The sequence below is a fragment of the Vipera berus genome, assembly GCF_964194415.1.
Source record: "Vipera berus genome assembly, chromosome: 4".
NCBI lineage: Eukaryota > Metazoa > Chordata > Lepidosauria > Squamata > Viperidae > Vipera > Vipera berus.
Genome location: NC_138206.1, coordinates 35,555,774 through 35,580,955, shown reverse-complemented (window position 1 = coordinate 35,580,955; position 25,182 = coordinate 35,555,774). Strand labels below are relative to the sequence as shown.

Here is a 25,182-nt window from a genome sequence, read left to right as displayed (position 1 = left end):
CTGTTACTCATCCCAGCTTCTGCCAACCTAGCAGTTCGAAAGCACGTAAAAATGCAAGTAGAAAAATAGGGACCACTACAGTGGGAAGGTAACAGTGTTCCATGCACCTTTGGCATCTAGTCATGCTGGCCACATGACCACGGAGATGTCCTCGGACAAGCGCTGGCTCTTCGGCTTTGAAACGGAGATGAGCACCAGCCCCTAGAGTCGGAAACGACTAGCACGCATGTGCAGGGGAACCTTTACTTTTACCTAATTATAAATGGATGGAAATATCACTGTCTGAGGTAAAATTTATTTCAGATCTATTCATTTTTGTAATATTGTGGCAGTTTTTAGAGATTTACAGGATTGCTATGATTCCATGCTTTTGTGTGTCAATATTACATAGCAGCCACATGGATGAAACTACAGTTCTTATCAAAAAGAACACTGATGGGAAAAAACGTGTGTGTATGTATGTGTGTATTGTTTTACTTACTCTTACACATACAAATACAGAGTTGTACAAGATTTCACTCTGAGAAAGAAATCAAATGTAGGTTTACATACAAATGGTAATTTACATTAGTATGCCCATATAGTTGGAGGTGAGGTAATGAAAAGAATCAGTACTTTTGTATGTGCATCACACATAGGTAACAAAATATTGGTTGCATCTTCTATATGTATTAAGTTGAATGGTTGATCCAACAGCTATTATACATATCACATTGCTGAAAAGTTGTGAGAGTAAGAAAAACTGCTGTGCCGGGAAATGGCTTCAATATAAGTAGACTTTTTGAATGCAGGAAATGAATTGTGACTAACAACATGTAATATTGCTCCCATTAGTATTTAACATTTGTGGTGCATGTATTGTCAGAAGATAGGAATAATATAACTCTGCAAGAGCAAAAAAATTAAAAGCTATTCATAGCTGAATAATACTATATGGTAGAATAAGCACTGTAGCATTGGGACAACTGCAATTTTTCAGAGCAGTAAACAAATGGTGTTAATATTTTCAAGACTGGGGTCTGCCTTTGGGGAAGATCAAAATCCCAAGAATGAAAAAGCTAGTAAATTTTCAAATGATTTTATATTAGCTATGAATATTTGCACAGGTTCCTGATTACAAGACTAATTATTAAATTCTCTACCTGAATACTATAATATGCTATAATATGAACCATATTGAAATCAGGTGCATGAAATGCATACATTTTAGAAGCCTGAATTTCTCAATGTCATGATCTTTGCTTAAAACAGTTTTCAGATGAATCCCATTCCCTCCTCAAGTGCTTCCCTTGGAAATTCCATTTCTCCAAGCTTGCTCTTAGTATCTGTGGAAATAAGGAAAACCATAAAAATCCTTGATTGCTTGGTTAATATCTACCTAGTCCACAGAATGGGAAGGCAGGGTGTGGTAGGTTCCATCTATTAAGAAAATGTACCTGATGGGACCTAGAAGAAGGGGCTTTATTGTAGTGACACCTTTCCCTTTTGAATACCATTCCTTTAGAAATAAGGTTGGCCCTCTCCTTACTACTTTTCTAGAGGAATCCAAAGACCTGGTTCTGTCAGCAAGCTTGGGGATCCTGGGTTGATTCTGAGCTGATCAAGTGGCTTGCATGACTGTGTTTGTCATCACTCTGGCAGTTGGGGGTTTCTGAGGTTTATATATTGTTGATTACTAACATTGTACACTACCCAAGGCCACCATGTGTGATTTAGGCAACCATATAAATCTATTAAACAAACAAATTACGGTATGAGGATTTCTACTGACTATAACGTAACGAGTCTGTTTATCTCTCTAAGACAACGTTCTTGATGTAATCACAAGATCCTATTGACAGTGATCAGTTGAGAGGGTTGATTCTGTAACTTGATTGTAAGCAACAGATAATCTAAAGACATGTGTGCAATGTGCATATGTCTGCCTTTTTGTCTTTCAATTTGTATTTCTGCAGCTGTCAAAATATTTTATCCTACTGGGCATGAGATCTGACTTTCAGAATCTAAATGTTTTTAAGGATTCTGATTTCCACTAACTTGAAAGAGAAAAAATATTGAAAGATAAAGAACAAAGTAAAAGAAAAAGAAAAGGATTTAATCTTAAGGATTATGTATGGAGATGTGTATTATCTCTCATATTTAACAACTAAAGGTTGTCATACAACTTTGAAACATGTAAAAAAGCTCTTAATGTGGAGGAATGTACTATTCTAAATATATTCTTTGTTCACATTGGACTAATTTCAATCAGTTACTTAGGTTAGATTCATTTGCTTCCAGAATCAATCCATAGAAATCTTTAGAGATACAGATCATTTCTTGCCCATGTTTATGCAAAGAAAGTGTTGATTCCCTATTTTCATATTCTGTAGAACAATATATTCATGTACCAGAAAAAAATCCTGGAAAATATTACAAACATCCTTTATGCTCATTACCTTATTTTAAATGAAATAAAAAAAGAGAGGAAGATAATTTTAGAAAAAAACTTCCAAGGAGGGAATGGTATGGATTTCATAATGGTAATAGAGAGTTATTTCATTTTGTGATTAAAAAAACAGAATTTTGATTTATATGAAAAGATATAGACATTGCAAGTATACTGGGAGAGCCAGAGAACTATCAGATCCCATTTTCTGCCCATCTATCCCCTTTGCTTTGCTTTTACTTTTATTCTATAAAAATGGTCTTGAGGAAGTTGTTGGTGCAGCAAATATGGGCAATAGTTTACAGTGTTTTTCAATCTCAGCAACTTTAAGCAACGGGAATTCTGGCAGTTGAAATCCAAATGAGATTGAAAAACACATCCTGTGTCTCTTTGGTGTAAATACACCTTTCTCAGTCAACAACAATGCTGTAACATTTGACTGATTCTCAATATCAATTTAAAAAAGAGAGAGAGAGAGAGAGAGAGACAGAGAGAGAGAGAAAGAGAGAGAGACAGAGGGAGGGAGGGAGGGAGGGAGATTCACCTAAGGTATAGCTTTAAAGATAATTTCTTATTTGGTAAACATCCTAGTGGGTACAGTATTCACTGGGTGGAACCTGGCAAAGTTAAATCCTATTGATTTCCACAGGTATTTACTTCTCTTTCATTAAAATCAGTGGGAATTATGAAGGCTTAACTGTAGTTAAATTACTTCTAAACATTTAACAGTCTTCAAATGTTGCATGGACTGGGTTTTTTTTATTTAAAAAATTTATCTGGGGAATTTTTTAAATAGTATTTTTTGCTTATACTACTTACCACTCCTGCTGAACTGTATAAAGCTTTCACCCACTCAGACTTTCAGACCACACATATAATCCTCTTGAGTTGTTTTTCCTCTTAAATCTATTTTCAGAGACATTGTTTCTGCCAAACTATAGCCTTTAAACAACATACTCATTGTCAGTCCCAGACCACAGGTACAACATATTCTCTGTTGTATTCTCTGTTGTCACCTTTTAAAATAGAATGGCTTTTGGTGACATATACAAGCCAGATGAATAAAACCATGCTGTGAAAAATAACTACACCGAATTTCACCACTGGCAGCACTTATACAAAACACAGACGTTTACCAAACACATATGTAGGTTCTCTAATAGCTGGCAAAGCAACAAGAGAATTGTTGGTCTCTTATCAAGATCTTGGAGTATCAAGAATTTCCATCCCCCATTTTTTAAGGAAATAATAATGTTAATGTGACAGGAGAAAAAGAGGGAACTATAAAATGACTATTTATTTCAGTAGATTTAAAATTCATGCAAATTGAATTAAATCAAATTTAATTTTTGTCCTCAGCTTGCCAATGTTTTTATCTTGTTCCCATCTGCTTTTGGAATACAGCATGCCTTTCTGCAATGGGGAACTCTTTATATATACAAATTTGCATGCAGAATATATAGAAATCTGCACTCAGGACTCCAGATGTTTTGTGTCATCACATCATATTACAGACTCCATCTTCTCTGTGATTAGGTTTTCACCACTTAATTGTCAAAAGTTACCTACATTTCAGTTCATATATCAGAGATCCTTTGGACAACTCTTTTCCAATAATTGTAGTCATATTGATGTGCCAATTATACATCCATTTATCAGAGGCTGTATCAATTTATCTGAAATCAATCTATTGTGTAAACATGAAGCAACTTACATTGATGCATGCAACATTATGAAGGAAGTATACAATGACAATGTTTGTTAATGACATCTTTGCAGGCATGTTGCTGTTGTTCTTCAGTGTAGTCACCTGTTTAAATATATATAAAGGGAATAATTAAATGAAATAATTAAATGGCAATGCAATGTTCACCCTTTATAAAATGGCTATGTTCAGAATTATGATTTAGAATCCTTCTTCCAAGTAGGTTTTGTAATTTAATTTCCTCATATTCTAAGGAACCCCTAGGTGGTGCTATTGCTTCAAACTCATTAGCTGATTTTCTAGTTTTAGAATACAGCTATGTCTTGTTCAGGGTTTGAACAATCAGCAGTTTTGTGAAGGAAAGTGGGAGAGAAAACAACATCCAAGTATAATAGCAGACAGTTTTCATGAGCCAGAAATTTAATATGCTTCATGGATTGGAGACAAAGTAAGGCAAATTTAACTAACTTTATTCTTTCCTTTTTCCTTTAGAGATTTAAACTTGTTAGACTCACTTTCATGCAGTCTATGCTTACATGCCAACAGAAAGAGCTTACAAGTGAAGTATGTTTCCTTATAGACTTTAATTTGTGTAATTACTTTATATGTAAGAGTTACTGAGGGCTTTGTTTCTGTGATAGGAAAGTACCTGCATTTGATTGATGGTATTATTTTGCTTATATTGATTAGGCACTTTTGAAATTGTTGGCATATAATGGATAGAATTATCTCCCACTAAATAGGTCTAAAAAAAATCTGTCATGGTGTTTATGTTTGTATGTCCAATAATTTGCTCAAAAATTCAGAAAAAGCAAATCCGCTAATAATAAGAATAAAAAAAACCTGAAAAAAGGGAAAGCATTGTTCCAAAGATTGTTCCATATGAAAATTAAATGGTAAATTAAGTGTATAGAGTATGAATTGCTTCACTTATATGTTAATCAAAAGATATGGAAAATGCCACTGGATTTAAAGGCGCCACTGTAATCAGGACTAAGTCTTTTGCATTTCCCATAGATAAGGTTTGTACAATTAGTATACATATGTATAAAACTATCTATGCTTAGAATAGCATTATTTCCAGCTTTATCCTAGTCAATAAAAATTAAAAGTGCTGCATTTTGCCATAATCAAAGATAAAATTGGGCATTCACTAGTTTAAATGCATAGAATGTAAATGTCTCTTTATGTTACAATCTGGTACAATGGACTATTATAGCAAACAATATTACAAAATACTTTGTTCTGTTTGCAGGCACTGCATTCAGGAAGGATAATTTCACTGAATATGTCTATAGAGAGAATTTTTCTAAAAGTTTTTCCCAGTGATCAGGTGATACAGAATCCTTTCAGGCCCACAAATGTCCCTCTCTCAAGTCTTCTTACTGCATCATACATCACTAACTCTTTCTTCTTTCACTGAAGTCAATAACCCAGTAATTGGGAGTGTGTGCAGAAAACTGAAATATTGAACTCTTGCCATTTATCTTATTGGAATTGTTTTGCTGCCTTGAATGAAAAATATTGATCTACTCGATCCCTTTAAGTACGAAGTTATACTCTGAAATGGGCCCCTCCATATGTGGGCACAAGACAATTCTCTTCATTGCCCTGCTTTGGAAAAATTTCAGAGAATTTGAGACTGCAGAAGAACTCACTGAAGAGACTATATGATAAAATTATTAATTTGAGAAGAATGACAAGATAAAATTTAAAGAAAGATTTACATTGCTAGAAATGTCATTGGGGAAAAAATAAAGCAAGCAAGCAAGTAAAAGGAAAACAGCAGGAAGAATGCATGATTTAATAAAAATTTATTTAATAAATGGTATGTATCAAAGATATCTTAGCCACAAGACTTAACACCTGGAAATTGCTACAGTCTCTAACCTTTGGGACAAGTTCCCTGACTTGGAATAAGCCATTTCAGGTTGAAATTAAAAAAGGAGGGAAAAATAAAATGATTTCAAAGAAAAAGGCTAACTACATAAGGCATCTTGGAAAGCAATAGCTACTACAGCTGCCAGTGGCCACAGCTTCATACTCTTTAAACCACTATTAAAGCTGTGTGAACAAATGAGAAGAAACTGTTCCCATGTGGACCTGTGTGGTACTTGGGTTTCTCAGGGAAACATCTTTCAGATGGACTCTATGCAGGCTGGCCATAGGCTTCTTTAGGAATTTTGGAACTTTGTTTGATGAACAAGATTATAATATCTTTATGCAGGGCTTTCTGCAATAAATGGTCAATAAAATCAAAATGGTGGCCACAGCAATAACTTGACAACTCTGCTCCTTTTTTTATAGGTTTGGCCTGTACTGCTGGTTTGGTTATCCTTATTTCAGTTTGGTTCTGGTTCTGGTTATCCTTATTTCAGTTTGGTTCTGGATCTAAGCTCCTAGCTCTTGATGCAAACAAAATTGTACCTGATGGTCCAGCTGACACTGGTTGGCACAGTTGCAAAAGGTTTTTTTAAAAGATAGGAAGAAAAATGGCTGAACTGAATTTTTTTTTCTCCTGCAATTTTGAATCCTGAACTTTCTCTGGAAACTAATTCTTGTGCAATAAATACAATATTTAACTGTTATTCATTGAAAGGGCAAGTTGAAATGTGGTTTAGCTTCAAAAAGCTTTGAATTTGCTTCCATTCTATATTTATGTGGTTTTTCCCCCTTTCAGATCAGTATTAACCACCTGTTCTTAAGAAGACTTTAGAAACCTGCCCAGTTCCCCCCCCCCTAAAAGGATGATTTGCCAAGAGACTGTCAGTCTCCTGGGTCTTAACTGGTATTAGAAGATATCATCAGTCTCTAAATTCTTTGAAACATTGCAAAAACTCATTCAAAGCAATTGGGATAGAAAATTTATCAAGGAAAATGCAGAGTATAATATTTTCTATAATATTTATATATTAGGTTCATTAAATATAAAAACATTTCTTTATCAAAGATTTTTTGTTGTTGTTAGCTGTGAAGTCATGTCCGACCCATCACGACCCTATGGACAATGTTCCTCCCGGCCTTCCTGTCCTCTACCATCTTCTGGAGTCCATTTAAGCTCACTCCTACTGCTTCAGTGACTCCATCCAGCCACCTCATTCTCTGTCGTCCCCTTCTTCTCTTGCCCTCAATCTTTCCCAGCATTAGGCTCTTCTCCAGTGAGTCCTTCCTTCTCATTAGGTGGCCAAAGTATTTGAGTTTTAACTTCAGGATCTGGCCTTCTGAAGAGCAGTCAGGGTTGATCTCCTCTAGGACTGACCGGTTTGATCGCCTTGCAGTCCAAGGGACTCGCAGGAGTCTTCTCCAGCACCATAGCTCAAAGGCCTCAATTCTTTGGCGCTCGGCATTTTTTATGGTCCAACTTTCACTGCCATACACTGCAACTGGGAAGACCATAGCATTGACTATACGCACTTTTGTTGACAGGGTGATGTCTCTGCTTTTTAGTGTGCTGTCTAGATTTGTCATGGCTTTCTTCCCGAGGAGCAAGCGTCTTTTAATTTCTTGGCTGCAGTCCCCATCTGCGGTGATCTTGGAGCTGTTCTGTACCAGCCTGCTACCGGCCTTGCAGAAAGGCAACCCCTGTACAAACGGCAGAGGCTGGAGAGCGTCTGAGGCTGGAAGGCGTCTGCCAAGATTTCTTACACAAACAACAGAACAAGAAACAAAACACTGGAACTGTGATCCTCAAACGGAGCGGTTGCTTTCAGCAACCAGCCCTTCCCCAAACACTCCCTTTATTAGAGTTCAGGGCGTGGCCTCCCTGTGCCTCCTTCCGAGGAGTCCCACAGCCTTTCTCTGCTTGTTCCTGCTTGACTGCCTCCTGCGTCGGGCGTCCTTGAACAGGGCCAGCTGTGGGTCATCATCATCCGCACTGTCGGGCTCGCGCAGCTGAGAAGAGGGCCCTGGCTGGGGGCTCTGCGAAGCCTCCAAGCCATCATCAGCAAGTTCGTCTTCAACACCCTCCTCCTCCCCCTCGTCTGAGTCATCCGAGACATCCGAGCCGGCTGCCGGACCCACAGGCTGACCCTGAATCACAACAGGAGCCCAGGAAAATAAAATCTGTCACTACCTCCATTTCTTCCCCATCTATTTGCCAGGAATTGAGAGGGCCGGATGCCATGATCTTAGTTTTCTTAATGTTTAGTTTCAACCCAACTTTTGCACTCTCCTTCTTCACCCGCAACAAGAGGCTCTTTAGTTCTTCTTCACTTTCTGCCATTAGAGTGGTATCATCTGCATATCTTAGGTTGTTGATATTTCTTCCAGCAATCTTAATTCCAACTTTTGACTCATCTAGCCCTGCCTTTCTCATGATGTGCTCTGCATATAAGTTAAATAGGCAGGGCGACAGTATACAGCCTTGCCGGACTCCTTTCCTAATTTTGAACCAATCAGTGGTTCCTTGTCCAGTTCTCACTGTTGCTTCTTGGCCCACATATAGGTTTCTCAAGAGACAAATAAGATGGTCTGGTACACCCATCTCTTTAAGAACTTGCCACAGTTTGTTATGATCCACACAATCAAAGGCTTTAGCATAGTCAATGAAGCAGAAGTAGATGTTTTTCTGGAATTCTCTAGCTTTCTCCATGATCCAGCGTATGTTGGCAATTTTATCTCTAGTTCCTCTGCCTCTTCGAAATCCTGCCTCTACTTCTGGTAGTTCTCGATCCACATACTGCTGGAGTCTAGCTTGTAGAATTTTAAGCATAACTTTACTAGCATGAGAAATGAGTGCAATGGTGCGATAGTTTGAACATTCTTTGGCACTGCCTTTCTTTGGAATTGGAATGTAAACTGATCTTTTCCAATCCTGTGGCCACTGTTGAGTTTTCCAAATTTGCTGGCAAATTGAGTCTAGCACTTTTACTGCATCGTCTTTTAAGATTTTGAATAGCTCAGCTGGAATACTGTCACCACCACTAGCTTTGTTGTTGCTCAGCTTTTCTAAGGCCCACTTCACTTCACATTCTAGGATGTCTGGCTCGAGGTCAGTGACCACCTCATTGTGATTATCAGGGACGTTAAGCTCATTCTTGTATAGTTCTTCTGTGTAATTTTACCACCTCTTCTTAATCTCTTTTGCCTCTGTTAGGTCCCTGCAATTTTGGTCCTTTATCATGCCCATTTTTGCATTAAATGTTCCCTTCATCTCCCCAATTTTCTTGAAAAGATCTCTGGCCCTCCCTATTCTATTGTTTTCTTCTATTTCTTTGCACTGTTCATTTAAGAAGGCATTTTTATATCTTCTAGCTATTCTCTGGAATTCTGCATTCAATTGGGCGTATCTTTCTTTTTCTCCCTTGCCTTTCACGTTCCTCCTTTCCTCAGCTATTTGCAAAGCTTCCTCAGACAGCCATTTTGCTTTCTTGCATTTATTTTTCTTTAGGATGGTTTTGGATGCTACCTGTTGTACAATGTTGCGAACCTCTGTCCATAGTTCTTCAGGCACTCTGTCTATCAAATCTAATTCCTTAAATCTATTTGTCACCTCTACTGTATATTCAACAGGGATATGATTTAATTCATATCTGAGTGGCCTAGTGCTTTTCCCTACTTTCTTCAGTTTAAGCCTAAACTTTGCAATGAGAAGCTCATGGTCTGAACCACAGTCAGCTCCTGGTCTTGTTTTTACTGACTGTATAGAGCTTCTCCATCTTTGGCTGCAGAGCATATAGTCAATCTGATTTCTGTGTTGACCGTCTGGTGATGTCCATGTGTAGAGCCGTCTCTTGGGTTGTTGGAAAAGAGTGTTTGCTATGACCATCGTATTCTCTTGACAAAATTCTATCAGCCTGTGCCCTGCTTCATTTTGTACTCCAAGGCCAAACTTGCCTGTTATTCCAGTTATCTTTTGGCTTCCTACTTTAGCATTCCAATCCCCCATGATGATAAGGACATCATTTTTTGGTGTTAGTTCTATAAGGTGCTGTAGGGCTTCATAGAACCGGTCAATTTCATCCTCTTCAGCACCGGTGGTTGTGGCATAGACTTGGACTATTGTGATATTGAATGGTTTGCCTTGGATTCGAACTGAGATCATTCTGTAATTTTGGGGATTGTATCCCAGTATTGCTTTTCCTACTCTTTTATTGACTATGAAGTCTACTCCATTTCTTCTGAGGGATTCTTGCCTGCAGTAGTATACCTGATGGCCATCTGAATTAAATTCACCCATTCCTGTCCATTTTAGTTCGCTGATACCTAAGATGTCAATGTTCAGTCTTGTCATCTCTTGTTTGACCACGTCCAGCTTTCCTTGATTCATGGATCTTACATTCCAGGTTCCTATGGAGAAAAAATCTTTACAGCATAGGACTTTCCTTTCACCACCAGACACATCCACAGCTGAGCGTCCTTTCGGCTTTGGCCCAGTCGCTTCATTCTTTCTGGTGCTACTAGTACTAGCCCTCTGCTCTTCCCCAGTAGCATATTGGATGCCTTCCGACCTGAGGGGTTCATCTTCCAGCATCATATCGTTTTGCCTTTTGGTACTGTCCATAGGGTTTTCATGGCAAAGATACTGGAGTGGGTTGCCATTTTCTTTTCCAGTGGATCACGTTTTGTCAGAACTCTCTGCTATGACCTGTCTGTCTTGGGTGGCCCTGCATGGCATAGCTCATAGCTTCATTGAATTACGCAAGCCCCTTCGCCACGACAAGGCAGTAATCCATGAAGAGGGATCAAAGATTATGCATGCCATTTTTAACTATATATATTTATAGATTGGCTTTCTGTGTGAATGAATTAAATTCAAATTTCTAAAACTGTAAATGAAACTCTCATGTATGTTTACTCTGGAGGAAGTCCCATTCCAAAGAATGCTGAGAAACAAGATTTCTGCAACCAAAGAATAAAATCCTATTTTTACATTTAATTTCCAAAGACTGAAGGTGAGTGGGGTTAAACCTAAATAGATGTGCACAAAATGTTACCTTGATTATTAAATGACCTCTTGGGGACATGCACATGTAAATACAATGCAATGTGAAAAGTGAAGAGGAAGGGAGCAGCTCATCACAATCATTTGTAAGAGTTTGGGACAGACAATGAGTTAATTTTTATACATGTTCATGAAAAAAAATAGTGGTTATTGTGGATGGAGTGATTGCAAACACTGGTGATATACAGCTAGTAAGAGGGGAAGAACAGCATCAAGGCTGAAGCAGAGGGCTGAGTGCTTTCAAAAGATGGTACACCCCCATGTCCTTCTTAGTCCTTCATGAGACATTTTCTTTTTCTTTTTTTGTCCATCACGGAACACATTCAAGTCTCTGCAGAACCCAGTTTGAAACATCAGGAGAAGTTCCTTCCAACTACAGAATCATTAGAATGTGGTCTGATAAATTATCACACTTCACTGTACCTTCAGTCTTATCAGGCCTGGTCAATAGTTATCAGATCTGAGCAGTGAAAAACCAGAACACCATGATGTGGCAGCAAACAGATACTGTAAATTTACTTAATCAACTGGATTTTTTCAGCCAAGTATAGCCAAATAACAGTGGGATGAAAGGAACAGAAACACCAATTTCTGCAAAAACCTTTCATGCAGTGAGCCCACAAGCAAGAAAGTAAACAAACTCCTGCATTTTAGAGTGGCTGTACTGCTTGGAGGCAAAAATGCATTTTAACTCAATAAGTTTTATTTATACTAGCAAAAGTATTGTATTGCTCCAAGTTAAAATGTTCTTCATGTTGACTGCTTTTTAGCAAATAAGTCAAGGAGAATAAAAGATTTCAGTGGATGACTGCTTAAACATTTTATTCATCTTTCTACCAAAACAAAGAAACAAAACTAAACCATCCATAATCCAATTTTTAATTCTCCTGTTTTCAGGAGAATTCTCTCTCTGTGGAGAGCGAAAGAAAGAAGGCTGAACTCCCAAATATATCCCTTTTTCCATTTTTTAAAATAGTGCTACATCAATCACAATCAGATATTGAAGACCATATTATTGTGGGTGCTAGTATGGTTTTCAAACTAACTTACTAGAAATGGAAAGTTTGGGGATGAAAGTAAGTATATCATGGGTTTTGGAATCAAGTGAAAAACATTTTTCTGTCACCTCTGCAGAAAACAGAAATAAATACTGTTTATTATAAATAAATACTTGGGTAGTTGAGTAGTTTGATTATATCTAACACCACCAACAATACCAAGGAGATTATAGGTGCAGAGCATTTCAGTTATATTTCCTGGTATTATTTAGGTCATTATTTATATTTAGACCTTTTATAAAATGACTATTCTCATCGTTGCTAAACTGGGAACTTCCAGATGTGTTGATTAGTAATAAAAGGAAAAGATAAAGATTTCCCCTGTTCATTTGTATCTGACTCTAGGAAATGGTGCTCATCTCCATTTCTTAAACAAGGGAGACAGTGTTGCCTGAAGACATTTCCAGCATACCACATTTTTGCTGAGGCACCTGGAACACTGTTAGCTTACTACCCAAAGGGTACCTATTTATCTACTCACATTTGCATGCTTTCAAAGGGGCTTGGGCAAAGACAGGTGGTCACCCTGTCACATGGCGCTCAAGTCTAGGCTGTCACCTTTCCAGCTCAGAATCTTTAACTAATGAGCTATTGGTTCTTACCCTTTTCTTCACCATGGAACCCATTTATATATCTTTTGTGGCCATAGACTATGGTCTTAACACAAGATTTAAATCATAACATTTCTTCAAGCTTTCGCAGAACCCTGTGACGACATCACAGACCCCAGTTGAGAACCAATGTACTCAGCCATCATGTCTCCTTATAGCAATAGTCCCAGTTAACCATAATAATGCCAAAAGATTAAATGTATAACTTCTTCCCTTTCATATTTGTGTTGTGTCACTGTATGTAAGATTTGTAAACTGATCAGTTTACATTCCAATTCCAAAGAAAGGCAGTGCCAAAGAATGTTCAAACTATCGCACCATTGCACTCATTTCTCATGCTAGTAAAGTCATGCTTAAAATCCTACAAGCTAGACTTCAGCAGTATGTGGATCGAGAACTACCAGAAGTACAGGCAGGATTTCGAAGAGGCAAAGGAACTAGAGATCAAATTGCCAACATACGCTGGATCATGGAGAAAGCTAGGGAGTTCCAGAAAAACATCTACTTCTGCTTCATTGACTATGCTAAAGCCTTTGATTGTGTGGATCATAACAAACTGTGGCAAGTTCTTAAAGAGATGTGAGTACCAGACCATCTTATTTGTCTCTTGAGAAACCTATATGCGGGTCAAGAAGCAACAGTGAGAACTGGACATGGAACCACTGATTGGTTCAAAATTGGGAAAGGAGTCCGGCAAGGCTGTATACTGTCGCCCTGCCTATTTAACTTATATGCAGAGCACATCATGAGAAAGGCAGGGCTAGATGAATCAAAAGTTGGAATTAAGATTGCCGGAAGAAATATCAACAACCTTAGATACGCAGATGATACCACTCTAATGGCAGAAAGTGAAGAAGAACTAAAGAGCCTCTTGTTGCGGGTGAAGAAGGAGAGTGCAAAAGTTGGGTTGAAACTTAACATTAAGAAAACCAAGATCATGGCATCTGGCCCTCTCAATTCCTGGCAAATAGATGGGGAAGAAATGGAGGTAGTGACAGATTTTATTTTCCTGGGCTCCAAGATCACTGCAGATGGGGACTGTAGCCAAGAAATTAAAAGACGCTTGCTCCTGGGGAGGAAAGCCATGGCAAATCTAGACAGCACACTAAAAAGCAGAGACATCACCCTGTCAACAAAAGTGCGTATAGTCAAGGCTATGGTCTTCCCAGTTGCAATGTATGGCAGTGAAAGCTGGACCATAAGAAAGGCTGAGCGCCAAAGAATTGAGGCCTTTGAACTATGGTGCTGGAGAAGACTCCTGCGAGTCCCTTGGACTGCAAGGCGATCAAACCGGTCAGTCCTAGAGGAGATCAATCCTGACTGCTCTTTAGAAGGCCAGATCCTGAAGCTAAAACTCAAATACTTTGGCCACCTAATGAGAAGGAAGGACTCACTGGAGAAGAGCCTAATGCTGGGAAAGATCTAGGGCAATAGAAGAAGGGGACGACAGAGAATGAGGTGGCTGGATGGAGTCACTGAAGCAGTAGGCGTGAGCTTAAATGGACTCCAGAAGATGGTAGAGGACAGGAAGGCCTGGAGGAATGTTGTCCATAGGGTCGCGATGGGTCGGACACGACTTCACAGCTAACAACAACAACAAATGTAAGATTTTCACAGATGGTATTTGCTTCATAATGTAGAAGCATGTGTTTCATTGCCTTCTCACTTCCACCAGTATACTACAATTGTGTTTGTTAAATCTAGCTGGAATAGTATGTTGGCTAAACATGCAACAAACTGGGCAGGTATGCTATGGAAAGTATTAGGATTTTTTAAAACAAGGGAAATTATAACCAATTTTAAGTGTATTTAGTTTTCCTGATGATACTAAATTTTAGTGGCATACTAAAATCAATGATATATTATAGATGCATATGGTAAATTAATATATAAATCAGTTTTAGAATATATAAGCATATGTAGGAAAAATATATTTCCAGGGTTTTAGCTATAAATTCAGTATAGGTAGTTTGACTTATGACAGCAATGGAGCCTTCCTGTTCATATTGGGAGTCAAGGACTCCTGATATGAAGCATATAATTCACAATCACCCTGACCCTGCTTTCACCAATGCATTCATTAAACAAATAGGCAGGTTGTTAGGTAGAGCATGGGGTGACTCAGGAATGGGAGAAACCAAGTGTTCTGTTCCAGCCTACTACCGGCCCTGCAGAAAAGGCAGGGACAACTCCTTTACAAAAGGCAAAAGGCTGGAAGTTAGCCCGCCAGAGCAAACTGAGCAAAACAAAACACAAACCACTAAAACAGGAGCTATTCAAACGGTTGCCTTCAGCAAACCAGCCCTCCCATACATTCCCCTTTTAAACAGTTCAAGGCGTGGCTTCTCTCTGCCTCCTTCTGAGGTGCCCCATTGCCTTCCTCTGTTTACTCCTGATTGACTGCTTCCTGCGTCGGGCATCCTTGAACAGGGCCAGCTGTGGGTCATCTTCATCCACACTGTCAGGCTCACAAGGCTGGGTCTGCGTAGTAACCAGATGGGAGGTGCCTGGCTGAGAGCTCTGCAAAGCCTCAGAACTGTCCTCTGCAGGCTCTCCAAACCCCTCCTCCTCCTCCTCCTCCTCCTCTGAATCGTCCGACCCAACTGCCGAACCCACAGGCTGACCCTGAATCACAACACTGAGGGAGTCCTAGTGCAGGCACAGACACTTCCAGGAGGCCTCCCCCACCCTGTAAGATATCCCATGCTCTGCCTCCTCCCACTTGGTTTCTCCAAAGCCCTATGGGCCTCTTCCATACCCCACCTCATCACTCTTTGCTTACTTAGCTTTTGACGATATCTAGAACTCAGCAAGTCAGGATAGAGAAGGACGCTCCCTTGCTGGGCACAATCAAGGAGAAATCCTGTCACTTTTGCTTCTGTTGCAATCCTTTTTTTCCAGTCAGCATAAATCAGTATGATTTCTTCTTAGCGCCACCAGTGCTAGCTTTACATTAATCTTACACTAGTGGGGCTAAGAAGAAATTGTGCCTATTTTGGTTTCTTGCAGGGCTTTCCTCTTGTTGTGACCCTGACCCCTGAGCCTGTCCTACCTGAGGAAGAGGACTCTGAGGATGATGGGGAGGAACTGGCAAGGCCTCCCTCTCTGGGACCCTCCCCTCTGGCAAGGCTTCCATCTCCATCTGAAGGCCGACAGGAGCAGCCTGTGATTAGCCAGGCTGGGAGTGAGCCAGAGCAGCTGCAGCAGATGGAGAGTAGCGGAGATGAATCATGGCTAGATCCCCGAGAACAGCGCAGAGCCAAGCGTTTACAGCAGTGTAAGAAGAGTAGGAGGGTCAGGGATTAGCTGAGTCACTGAGCCACACCCCACAAGGTACAAAAGGGAGTGTGGCTGCTCTCAGGACTTTGTGACGAACAATAATTTAATCAACTTCTGGTCACATCTTCAGACTTCTGTCGGATTTACTACCTGTTTGAAACCCTGGCCTGAATTCTTGACAACGCTTCTGTACTTTTGTTTCTGGACTGTTTGCTTGTTTGCTTGGACTCATTTTGAGTAATTGTTTGGAAGTTATCTCAATCCAGTGGACGCTTGAGGTAACGAGCCTATTTTGGCTGACTGTTTGTATTTTGCTGCCAAGGCCTTATCAGAAGGCAATTACTAAAGCCTGAGGAATTAACCCTTGCTAGTCATGCCTGCTTGTCTGTCTGTTTGTACCCTGGGGGGGGGAACAGAACACCTCTCCAGCCAACATAAATCACTACAATTTCTTCATAGCACCACCAGGGTAAGACTAGCATAAAGCTAGCGTTGCCAGCACTAAGAAAAAATCATACCTATTTATGCTAGCTGGAAAAGTGATAGGATTTCCTCTTCTTGATTGTGCCACATGGCCCCGCAAGAGTGTGGCCTTTTCTACCCTGACTTCCTCAGCTCTGGATGTCATCAAAAGATTAGTGAGTGAATGGTGATGGGGGAGTGGGAGTGAGGAGGAGTGCATGGAAGCCAGTATGCTGGCAAAGCAGGCCCAGTGCTTCTGAGGACCTGGTGGGACAGGATGGCAGAGTAATAAGTGGGTGGGTGTCATAAGGACAAAAGACTGCAAGGGCACTGCAGAATTTGTAACTTTGAAACGGATTTGTATTCAGCTTTTGGGGTTTGTGTTGTAACTTCGAAGGTTCATTAAATGGCCTATCGTACCTCAAGGATTACCTGTATATGCTCCTACTCAGTGGTTTACATTTTAATTTGAAATAATATGTCATTTTCATACGATTTGGTTGCAATATGAAACCAATGCAATGAAAAGCAAAGTGAGCTAAACATAGTAGGTTAAAAACAGGTTCATGTATAAGCTTAGCTGATTGCATTTGTTATGTTGGAGAATGTCAGAACATTTCTAGTTTAACTGCAGCTGTTATGAATATCATTTTATATGCTGTGAAATAGAGACATTTTTCAGAGAAAGTAATAGAAATTAATATTAATTAATATTTCATAACCTACTACACATTTCATCCTAGCTATATATTTGTGGAAGGTAACTTTCCACTTTTTAGCTCTAAATCAAGAGCAATGAAACATTTTCTCATGTATGTGATAACATAGGAAATGAATGCTGCAATTGTATGTACATTTATCTGAATGTAAGCTTTAGTGCATTCAATAGGTTTTAGTTCTGAGTAGCTATGAACAGTTGTTCATTGCATCAGGTCCTCATCACTTGAAGCATTATGATACACTTGAATGCAACAGTCTTCTATATAGAATGCATTAAATTGTAAAGGATTTTATAAGTCATCTCAGTCAACCCCTTCTCATTGAAGGAATCCTCTAAACCAGCATTTCTGAAAGTATAGTCTGGGGATCCCTGGGGTCCCTGACACCCTTATTGGGGGTCTGCAAATAAATATTTTAAAATTTTTCAGTTTAAATATCTAATATAGTAAATATTCTGTAGATACATACAACCTAATAAACCAAAGCTCTTCAATCACTTTTCAGAATGTAAGGGAGTCCTGAGATTAACATATTTGAGAACCGTTACTCTTAACTATCCCTTTCAGATATTTCTTTTGAGAATCTCCATACATTGCTTGCAATGTTCTAAACAAACTGATTCACTGCTTAACAGTCTTCTTGTCAAGAATTTCCTCTTGATAGTCACTCTGCCTCTTGCATTTCATTTCGAGCTCTGGTCCTTCCAGTATTGGAATTTCTTTCTGTCAGTTGTCAATAGCCATTCAATCACACTGAGGAATAAATGGGAAGAAAATCTAACTTATCAACTCCATTTAGTTCATCATGACTCAGCTGTTTTTTTACACATGGACATTCTAGTATGTATTATGAAAGTGTTAATGATTTTCTTTTTACAGATTTTATTCTTAATGTTCACATTGCACTTTTTCATGTTTAAAAATACCTAAACATTATGAAAAGATGTAGCGCCATGAAAGTATTTAAAAGAGGTGCTTTAAATGTATGGGAGCATGAATGAATTCTTTCTTTCAATTAAATCAGAAACATCTTGATGTGAATTTATAAACCCAGTTTTCTCTGCGCTTAAGTACATGCATACCTCCTTCACTTTTCTTTCTTTCTAGCAGCTATTGGTTAATAAAAAGGAAAAGATTTTATGACATTAACATATGGAAAAAAACCTGGTCTGTACAGACTGTGTAGAGATGGACAAAGAACAATACAGGTAGTCTTCAACTTATACCTGTAATTGACCTTGGAATTGTGGTCTAAGTTGTTGCAGTCATTAAGTAGGTTACCACATAATTGTTCCCAATTTTTTGGCCTTTTTTGTGGCAGTCTTAAGCAAATGCCACAGTTAAGTGAATGCTGCAGTTGTGAAGCAAACAGCATGGTGTTAAGCAAATCCATTTTATCCAGTCAGCATATTTTGTCTGAAACTGGAATTCCAGAAACCACCAAATCCATTGAAAAATGCAATCAAGAGGTGAGCTGGTTTCCAAGTGCCCAAAATGTGATCAAGTGGCCGCAAGGAGATGTAGCAATTGGAACTTCAAAATTGGTCATAAGTATTGGGGTTTTTTTGGGGGGTGGGGGGAAGAGGTTCCTGTCATAAACAACCAGTGGTTAAGTAAGAACTATGTGTATTGCCTGGGCAGACACAAAAAACTCAGACGTTTTTCCAATAATATCAGCTGGCCATGATCTGCCTTTCCAAATTCATTTTAGCTGATATGATGTCCTCCTGGATAATTGTAGCTGATAAATCATCAGTTAACAATAAAATAAAACATACTATATTGCTATTACAGTGATGTATAAGCATATTGTTAGAAGCTAACTTTTCAAAAAGCTAACCAATAAATTAATTAAGCAGAATATGAATGCCATGAATAACATTTTTGTTTTGCACTGTCTCTTCTATTTTGGCAGTTAGGTAATGTGAGAGTAGTGCTTTCAATTACATTTGATTTCCAAATATTTAAATTATTTACCACAATTGTTTTCTGCTCTGAAGTGAATTTAGCAATGAGATAGACTTTAGTGTCAATACGCTAACTCCAGCCATGAAGCTTAACCAAAAAGCTAGAAAAATGACACTGAAATTAAGGCTACTGAGCTACCCCTCTAATCTACCAAGAAGTTTATATAAATACTGTTTACATAAAATGAAACATGAAATAGACAAGCTTAAACAAGTACTAAATCCAAGCTTTGCACATGACTAGAAAGTTACAGAAAACAATACCTGGTTTGTATGCATCTCTTTAACCTAATAAGGTTATCTTCCTCTTACAGCCTCTTAAATAAGCTTAATTAAAAAGAATGTAGAAAATATGTGAGCAGAGAGAAAAAGTAATTCTTCTGCTAAAAATGCATTCAAAAATGCATTTGCATAATCGTAAAACAGGTTATTTTCATCTACTGTAGATGCTGAACAGGATAATGCATAACAGTTATTATAAGGAAGTATACCTGTCACATATTTGTATTAACCATGAGATATTTGGTAGCATAGCAGAGGCAGTGTGACACTAATTTTTAGAAGACCTTTCCTTAACATCTAACATAGCAGATATTACTCCTCTTTGGAGGCAACTGATTTCAGATAACCGATGTCTTCTTGTACCAGAATCTCAAGGGATTCATAAAATATTGACAATGACTTTCCTATTCTCCTGTCCAAAAAGTCTAAACCATTTCTTTATACCCACTAAATTAAACATGAGGATCAGGGCTGGAGACTGAATGCCATTTTCTTGCTTTAGTGGTGGAGAAAAAAGTATAGTGCCATTCTATCTGCCAGTCCAAATGCCATATCTTTAAAATGCCATTGACTTAGAAGGTTGGCTTATAAACCCTTTGCTATTTGCTAAAAATCTATTCTATATATAGTAGCATATTTCCCCAATATTCGGTCAGTTGAGCAAATGCCAAGTAAAAGAAGCCTATATATGCATCTCCAACTGCAGAAGGGTAATGTTATGTACTGGGCTCTTGAAGAATACCACGTGGGCTGCTGGAGCAGCTAACGGCTCTCCAGCAACCCAGACTACAAGTCTCCTGTGCTGCAATTGGCTATCCCTAGGCGGCAATGGTTGATTCAAACCTATTGGCTGCCGCCTAGGGGCTAGACTATATATTGCGGCTAGTTGCAGCCTTTTCCCCAGTACAGTTTCTGCACGAAATAAACTATGAGTTACCTTGTACTCAGCTTCGTGTCGTCATTCCTGCATGAAAGAACCCGCTATTTAACAGGTAACATACATGATAGCTCGACCTTCCCCTCCCAAAGGCCTGTGAATAATCATTTTTCCACTTGTATGTAATACGTCATAAGAAATAATTGTTTGCTACCTTGTTTGTAATCCTAGAACTCCCACAATTCATGTAGAACTCCCTGCAGGCAGGAACTTTCCTATTCTTTTTGAAGAATGCTCTACACTCACACACACAGGCAAAAAATATGAGAGAGAGAAAATGGGAAATGCATTAATCTCTAAATTAGTTCTCTGGGATGCAGTCTCTGGTACAGAACTGATACAGAAAGCAGCGTGGGGGAAAAAGCAAATATAAATAAGAGTAACAGATACCAATACAGCCATGCATATTGCCTCCATGTTGATTTGAAGTCCAAAATACTGCAAGTTAACTAACCTTTTATTTCTCAGGATGTTAGTTACTGATTAGCTTTCTCCACATTAGCACATTCATAAGACTTCAGCTACAGAGAAAATGGACAGCTTCCTGAGAAAGCATCAGATCATGTCTGGAATGAAACCCAACTGAGGGCTCATTTGAACTTACTCTGCAACAACAGAACAGACAGGAATGCTTACTGTTTTGTTTAAGGGTGCACAAAAGGCTGACATTGGTATTCCCTACTGTGGCATTTTATTGGAGGAAGAGAATGGACACACAGTAAATGACTTGGGTGATTTTGCAGATAATATAGATTAGGCTTCAGCATGGGGGCAGGGTATAGGGATGTAAACCTGACAACCCCACATTAAATGGGAAAAAACTGCATGAGTCCTGGTGGACTCTGAAATCCACAAAGCCATAGAAAGTTACAAGTTCCAAATCCTATTTTATGTTCAAAGTATAAATAATTCCATAGTATAAAAATGTGTCCTCTGCAAATTTTCTTTCCCTTTTTTTACTTTTTGAGATCATCAAAATGATTTTTGAATATTTCCAGCATTTCCTCCATATCTTACTTTTTTAAAAACACAGTAAGACACCACAATATAAGCAAACATGAAGAACAATTTGTGCTTTGGCACAGGATATATCTAAAATTATTTTTAAAATCTTACATTTTGTACATAATGCTGCATAAACATCTGTTAGTACAGGTGTCATCAAATGTTCTTTGACAATTCAGTTCTTTTCAAGACTTCAACAGCCAAATGAATATTTATTTATTTATTTATTTATTTATTTATTTATTTATTTATTTTTGGGACTTATAATAAAAGTAACAACATTATAATTCTTACATATATGATTTTTTTCTGCAGTTCTCTGATTTCTTGGACATTTCTTGAAAAGTAGAGTTGGTGATTTTCTTACAAAGTGAAATGAAAAGCTGATGAAGTTGCCCTAGCAGTGAACCATTGGATACAATACTCTGCATCACTGGATATCCAAATTATTTTCAGGTATTTTGGCATATATACAATTTATGTGCTGCATTCTGTGAGCTAGTACTGAAGGGCTATTTTTCAAGCATGGGTTGTTCTATGAACTGCTCACCTTTTGTTCATACTACTCCCTTTACCAAATCTCCTACGTATTCTGTAGAAGGCTACATTAATTTGAATGAATTCAAATACTCTATGAGTCTGTTCGTACTGGAGGCCACAGTAAAAATTAGACATGCCAACACTCCTATTGTTTTAAAATCCCATCCAGCTTGGCACAAATGAGAAACATTAAAACATGTTGACAGTAGTTTGAGAACACCCTTAAGCCTACCCACAACACGACAAAAATGTCTCTCAATGAAAATATGTCCATATCCATTGACTAGAAATTGAAGCAGTAAAATTGTTCCCTCTCATCCTGTCTAGCAACTTAGGATGCTGTCTCACCAAGCTGATCTTTGCCTTCTCAGGTAGTTATACTTCCAAATAAAATGTTGGGTTGCAATCACCCAATATGATTGTTTTCCCTAGGATATGATCTTTTGATATATGAATGTATCATTACAGACTGACATAATAGCTTCTTGTTTAATGAGAAAAATGAACATTGAATGTGGCAAGGAAACTGTCAGGCATAAATGCTGGTATCTATGGATGAACCAGTACTTAGGGACACTAGGTTGGCAATCCTGCTGTAACTGAGTCACATCCTTCAAGCTTATCTGCCTAGCCAATTTGACTCAAGAACAATGATGAACCACTAACCATTTCTCAATGGAGATAATATACAATGTCATCCTTTATGAATCTCAGCCCATCTCTGTCTGCCTCTTCTTGCAATATATCAAATGAATGTTCTCTTATGTGTGTTAGCACAAACATTACTACCTGGTTTGCCTGTTAATGTCTGGTTTCCATGCAAAGAACTCAGCGGTTTCATCCCAAAGATGCTTTTTCAGGAGGCAACTGAAAAAGCACCTTTGGAACAACCTTGACTTGGATGACTGAGAATCTCTATAGACAGAAACTCAGTGAACTACTGTTGTCACAGGAACGCCACTTGCATAATAGTCGTAGGTCATTGTCCTCTGTGCCCATTTTGTTCTTGGCTGATGGATTGTACTCCTTTGTCTGAAAATAACTGGTAAATCTTTTCTCTTCTTTGTTTTAACCAGCGGACTGAGAGAAGAAACAGGATTTGATTTCTCACCAATCTTTCCACGCCAGGCAAGAATATATATACAAGCTAGCTCTTCACAGTAAAACAGGATATATGAGTGGGCAGTTATATTTTTTTTCAATTTCAGTGATTAATAAAATCAAACTGTCACTAACACGAATTTAGTTTCTGAAAACAGGAAAACCTGTTTAAAATATTTGTTGTAACTTGTTGCTATTATGACATAGCTCAGGAAAAAGAAAAGGTCTCTGCTTTCCACAGTTTTCTTATCTGTCTAATCAAAGTAATTTGAGCTGACAGCTGACAAAAACAGAACAAGATAATTTACCTGCATGCAGCTGAAACAGAAAAACCAAACCATGAGTACATTTACACTCCCTGGAGAAGTAGATAGTTATATGCAGAGATGAAGACAGAGAGGCTCACACAACACAGGCTTAGCTTGAGAGAGAGAAAGATGTTTGCAGTTTAAGGTGATCTAATAATTGAGAGTTGAGGTGATACACTTAATGCCTGTCAAAGAGTTAGAATTCTCAGACAGAATGAGAATGCTTGGAAACTGGGCTACCAAATCTGTCTTGCAAAAATCCCAAACCACTTGGTAACAGCAAAGAGATACATACAATTCTAACTTTCTGCTGGCTTGAAGCACATGTTTTGAATGATATATAACCTATATCCAATAGTTCAAATGCAAAGGGAAAAGGACAAATTAAAACAAACGAATATAAATATAAGTACATCCTAAACCAAACACTAACTGAAAAGGTAGAGACTAAGTTACTTTATGGGAAAACAATGGCTTGATTATTAATATTAAAGTGTAATAATTATCAGTGAACACACACTCTTTGTATCCACATAGCTTTCATGTTATTTCCTTTGAAATATTCAAATCCACAGTTCTTGTTACATTATGCAACTATGTTGCAAATCATCAGAGTTCTCAGCCAATAGCAGATTATTTGCACTGAAAAGTTCATATATATTCATGCTACCAACCAATATACATCTCAGATAATCACAAACATGTTTTCTACATTCATCTATGCCTACAATAAACAACTAAGAAAACATCATTGTTTTATTTCCAGGTCATGGTTGAATCATTCACTAAGCATCTATTCTCACTGGACTTTACTTCCATCATATACCACTTTATTTCTTGTTTTGCAATTTCACTATAATTCTGTTGTTGTTATGCTATCATATCACAGTCAATTCTTGATGATTTTGAATAAAAGCTCATTAAGCTATCTTTTTTATTGCATTACACAGTTCTTGCAGTGTATTTCTGTGGCTTCCAATACTCCATCAATCTACCACATGTGCATTGTAAGCCCTTTCTCCTACTCTTCATCTAGTTTTCATAATCCTCTTTTTCAAAGTTGCATCAGACTTCATGATATGTCCAAAGGATTATAACTTTTGTTTCATGTGCATTGCTTCCAGTCACTAGTTTGGCTTAATTTCCTGTAGTCTTTTATTGTCCAAAAATGCAATGAAATGGTACATACCACCAGCAAGAGGATTATTGATATCTTCCTGGACTTGCAAGAAGACTTTCATTATTTAAAAGCTTAATAAATAAACTTATTCCTTAATCTGTAATTCCACACGTCTATGCCTATGTGTGTATCTATATCCCAAAAAATTCTATAAACAATTGTTTTTTGTGTTCTTTGAGCTGTAGGAAAGTCTTTGACCACCTTGAAGTTACTTGGCTTATGTTGCTGCCAGCTGATGTTCTGAACTGCTGCTGAAGCATTGGCTTAGCAAAATCGTTCTGTCTGTATTGGGACCAGGGAGAACAAAGGTGCTTTACCAGCTGCTGCCTGACTGTGGGCTGTCAACATCTCTGAGGAAGTGGAGTGGCTGGCAGGCTCTGCTCTCTCAGCTCTTCTGCTATTGGCTTGCTGAAATCCACACCTACTTCATTGTCATCATCAGTTGCCTGCTATGCTTACTGTATTCTGATGGTGGCTGCTTTGCTTCCTCACTTGCAATATTTTCTTCTCTGTGGTCTCCCACAAGGATGTCCTTGCTGCTGCCGATAAGTGCTTTTTTTTATGAGGGGAAACTAAACTTCGCCAGTGTCGCCTTCAAAATGAAACAGTTCCACTTAAAAGCAATTATGTGACAGCCTAAAAGAAAACCATTCACTT

The 25,182-nt window shown here is 38.3% G+C and overlaps 1 long non-coding RNA gene across 1 annotated transcript; it reads left to right on the top strand.

Moving 5' to 3' along the window:
• The first annotated feature begins 4,465 nt into the window (after nt 1-4,465).
• Nucleotides 4,466-24,142, top strand: LOC308668281. The gene is made up of 3 exons (XR_014026484.1): nt 4,466-4,581; nt 21,712-21,852; nt 23,013-24,142. It is a non-coding gene; the product is annotated as an uncharacterized lncRNA (long non-coding RNA).
• Nucleotides 24,143-25,182: the final 1,040 nt, after the last annotated feature.